General features: G+C 42.3%; 1 protein-coding gene across 1 annotated transcript in view; it reads right to left on the bottom strand.

Moving 5' to 3' along the window:
- dysf (dysferlin, limb girdle muscular dystrophy 2B (autosomal recessive)) overlaps positions 1 to 5,000 on the bottom strand; it is a gene marked incomplete at its 5' end in the record, with an annotated part of 110,705 nt that overhangs the window by 102,272 nt on the left and 3,433 nt on the right. The window lies entirely within an intron of this gene.

Consider the following 5,000-nt stretch of genomic DNA (forward strand, 5'->3'; position numbering starts at 1 on the left):
CTTTAATTGTAGAAATCCAAATCAGGGATACTGTAGGTATCAGTCTGGAGATAAAGGGGTTATGTGTCCACATTAGGCTAGGGGGTAAGGACTAACATTTATTTTTTCTGTAACCTTTCTTTATACAGGTAAATCCCATTGAGTCCGAAGACTCTTTTGCAAGGGAGACCTGTTCCCATTTACACGTTACCATTCACACACTCATTCATACACCGATAGCAGGCTAACTATCGACATTCACACGAGGCAAGGTGGGTGAAGTGTCTTGCCCAAGGACACAACAACTATGACACAAGTGGCAGGGCGGGGATCGAACCTCCAACCCTTTGATCATCGGCCGACCCGCTCTACCAACTGAGCCACAGTCGCCCTCATAAAAACAGATTTAAAAATGATTGGAGTCAGGCAGTCAAATATATGTATTTATTTCTCAAAAAGAAAAGCGTCAACATAGAAAAACTAAAAGTGAGCAGAAGAGCCAATACTGCTCTTAACGAGTCACACATACGAACCAAAGAATGATCAATGAAGGCCAGTGATCGAAGGGTTGGCGGTTCGATCCCCACCCTGCCACTTGTGTCATGGTTGTTGTGTCCTTGGGCAAGACACTTCACCCACCTTGCCTCGTGTGAATGTCGATAGTTAGCCTGCTGCTATCGGTGTATGAATGTGTGTGTGTGAATGGTAACGTGGGAAAGGAAAACAGGTCTCCCCTTGTAAAAGAGTCTCCGGTCTCAATGGGATTTAGCTGTATAAATAAAAGTGAAAAAAAAAGAACAGGCAGGCACTGGCAAGAAAAATATCTTCAGTATGGCATCAACAGGTCAGCAGAGACTCAGGTTATTTTATGCTGCTCACTGATTAAAACACCTGCGCGTGATTGAGTGAGGCAGCACCTGCTCTCTCAATCAGTGGCTAATTAAGAGAGGGGGGAGGGGAGGGGGGGGGCAACAAACTAAAACACCCAAAACAAGCCCATACGTAACAGGGTCATTGTCTTTTCAACTAGTTAGTTAGGTAGTTTTATCATTATTTGTCACATACACAATTTCACAGGGCAATGCAAAGTGAATACCAGTCCCGCTGTCATTCAACTATATAAAGTGCAAGATTATAATAATGATTGGGTGGGATTGGGTGGTGGACTAAGTGACATTCTGGTTTAACAGTCTGATGGCCTGGGCAAAGAAACTGCTCCTCATCCTTAAGTCTCTAGAAACCTTCAAGTCCACTCTTAAAACTCACCTTTTTTCACAGGCTTTTACGTTTTAATGAATTGTTTTGTGTCATTGCTGTAAGTGTTTTTTAATGTGTGCTGTTGTATTTTAATTGATGTATTTTATGTAAAGCACTTTGGTGAATTTAGGTTCTTGTAATGTGCTATATAAATAAAAGTGACCTTGACCTTGATCCTCTCTGAACTAGAGAAGGACTTTGTTCAAGTTAACTTTACTTTACGACACACAACCAAGAAATCTCGACCAACACTTGACACTGTTCATACTGACGTGATGCAGCCCCTCTATCAATCATTTGTTTTATCAATTTAATTTTTGGCTAAAGATTGGTCCACTTTTGGTTACACAACTTTATTTTACAGTAAGTCAGGTTCACACACACACACACACACACACACACACACACACACACACACACACACATTCTTTCTCTTCTTTCACACACCCAAAGAATAGTTGTTTGCTTTCCTGTTTTCCCCACAGTCGGCACCCAGTGTGAGAACACACACACCCACACCCACCCATTTATAACACACACACACACACACACACACACACACACACACACACATTTATAAGAGGACACACACACACACACACACACACACACACACACCCACGCCCACCCATTTATAACATACACACACACACACACACACACCCACGCCCACCCATTTATAACACACACACACACACACACAATCAAGTATGTTCTGGAGCCAATACACCCACACAAACACCTACGTAAATGTACCTCCGTTCTTGGAAGATATCTCGAAAAACACCTCCACCCTTCCACTGAGGGGTCGAGAGGGTCGAGGGCGTGTGTGTGTGTGTGTGTGTGTGTGTGTGTGTGTGTGTGTGTGTGTACATCTCCGAGGAGCTGGTATCCGAGCTAGCATCTCAGAGAAAGGAAGTGGCACAGCATCAACTTCCTGGTTGGTTCAGCTTGGCACAGTTTCTGTCATGAGCCCAGAATAGCTCATGGAGTTACCCACAGTGTGTGTGTGTGTGTGTGTGTGTGTGTGTGTGTGTGTGCGTGCGTGTGTGTGTGTGTGTGTGTGTGTGCGTGCGTGTGTGTGTGTGTGTGTGTGTTACCCACCGGGCTGTCGTTTAGATACAATTTTAGATACAAAGTTTTCTCAATGAATATTTAGATGTTGAGGTTATAGGATTAGGATGACACAAAAACGTACAATATTAAATGTTATAACCGCTGCCCACATCTCAGAATTGGCTGTAGTGGAAATGTTAAAGCTGTAGTGTGTAGAATTTTGGGTTTTATTTACTAGCAGATTTTGTAGAAAGTAATTATAATATCCATAAGTACATTTAATTTAGTGCATAATAGCTGAAAAAAAAATCTGAATAATTTTTTTTCCCTTAGAAAGGGTCTCATATATGTCCATATTTCTGCATATCTTGGACCAAGGCCTAGTGCCGCCATCTTGAAAGTGTCATGGTTGGAATGTCATCAGGTGCATTGTTTAAAATTTAGAATTGTTCTTGTCCTTGAAGGCCACTGTAGCTTCTGTTATTATTCTAAAGGGTTGGGGTTACCCAGGGAGCGTTGCATTCTAGAACTTTGTAGAACTTTCTTGATGATGTCATATTACACACTGCACCTTTAATGTAATAAAAAGATTCTAACCCGGGTCTGCTGCTCCCTAACCACCTCATGTATTCAACGGGTCAAACGTCTGTAGGGACTAATATGTTTCTGTTGTGTATGAGTTTGTGTCCAGGCTATAGTTAGCTCACAGCAACCGGGATGAATAGCACAGTTGCCAATTACACACAGACACACACACACACACACACACACACACACACACACACACACACACACACACTTTTTATTTCTGGTTTTGACGCATAAAAACACTTATGGTTCCAATAACAACACTGTGTTGAAGGAAATCCTGCCTTCAGCACACAAACACAAGTACACAAGTTAACACATCCGATCACACACACACACACACACACACACACACACACACACACATGCTGCATTGCCTACACCTGCAGACACATGGCCTCAAATAAGGGCTGTGTCTGAATAGTCCTACTAACGTCCTCCCTCCTACATACTCAACATGTATAAACTACATACTGTCTACTTAACCATCCATTGTGTATGCGAGGTTCATCGGACCGTTTATACTGAAGTATACAGAAGCAATAAAGAATTTTGCGTGCGTGTGTGTGTGTGCGTGCGTGTGTGTGTGTGTGTGTGTGTGTGTGTGTGTGTGTGTGTGTGTGTGTGTGTGTGTGTGTGTGTGTGTGTGTGTGTGATGGCACCGGGAAACAGTGTGTGTCAGGACAAAGGCAGGAAGCAAACAGCCGAGCTCTCCTCATTAAGAAGGCCGACTCCAACTGGAGACGAAGTGGAAAGTACAATAACAAACTGATGGAAAAATGGTCCAGGTAGCCAAGACACCTCCACCTTACTTCAGTGTGTGTGTGTGTGTGTGTGTGTGTGTGTGTGTGTGTGTGTGTGTGTGTGTGTGTGTGTGTGTGTGTGTGTGTGTGTGTGCTTATTTTAACTCAATCTTCCGTTGAGTTAAAATACGCTTGACAACATCTATCTCACTCTAGAGGGAGAAATGGTCTTAAAGGAGCTACGAGGAACTTTTAAATATTTCTGAAACAGTCTCATTTGTTCCTCTGATGATCATAAATTACATGTAACATCAAACAAGACCATCAGTGCAAAGAATGGTGTTTTTATATAGTTTTTCTTAATGCCTTTGTCATGGGTATACGCTCACCCAGGAACAACAGCTGGCGTAGTAAAAACACTACCGCTTTTGTCCAAAGGGGGCGCTAGAATTAACACAAACTGAAAGTTCCTCGCAGCACCTTCATCCTGGAATGATTTTGAAATACTTGAAACTGGACCTAGTTTAAGCCACAATAATACTTCTGCAGTTTACAGGGTGTTCTATCTATCTATCTATCTATCTATCTATCTATCTATCTATCTATCTATCTATCTATCTATCTATCTATCTATCTATCTATCTATCTATCTATCTATCTATCTATCTATCTATCTATCTATCTATCTATCTATCCATCCATCCATCCATCCATCCATCCATCCATCCATCCCTCCATCCATCCATCCACCCATCCATCCATCCATCCACCCCCCCCCCCCCCTCCCCCCTGCTCCTCTTACCTCTGAAGGTGACACTAGTCAGGGGGTGAGAGTGTCTCAGGTTGTTGGCTCGCTGGATGATGCAGCGCAACATGGCCGACACTCTACACAGTCCAGACAAGTCCTTAAATCTGCGATACTCAACAAACTCACTCAGATAAAAAAAAATTAAAACAATACGGTAATTCACTTCTCCAGTTAAGGAAGTCCAGGGCAAAAGCAACGGTTTGTTACATAGCTCCGACCGCGAGCCTTTGATTATGACAATAGCCACCCAAAAAAACTAACAAAGTGCCCAAGAAAAACCGTTTTAGTGACAAAAAAGTACGTTCCAAATTTTGATGTTGGTATCCACTTGCTTGGGAAAAAATAGCTATAAAATAGTTTTTCTGAAAGTTCAATGAAGTTCTACTGCTGCCTTGTCCTTGTTTGGCAACAATGGAATCCCCAGTGTCAGAGAAACACACAGCATCTGAGTTGATCTACATTCAGACAATAAACTACAAAAGCAAATCTAGAACTACAATATAAAAGCTGTACTTCTCCAGGACTTCCCAAAAGTCGGCTTCTTTCTTTCTCTTTCTGACTCTCTCGAA

Source organism: Ammodytes marinus, assembly GCF_949987685.1.
Source record: "Ammodytes marinus genome assembly, chromosome: 23".
Taxonomy (NCBI): domain Eukaryota; kingdom Metazoa; phylum Chordata; class Actinopteri; order Uranoscopiformes; family Ammodytidae; genus Ammodytes; species Ammodytes marinus.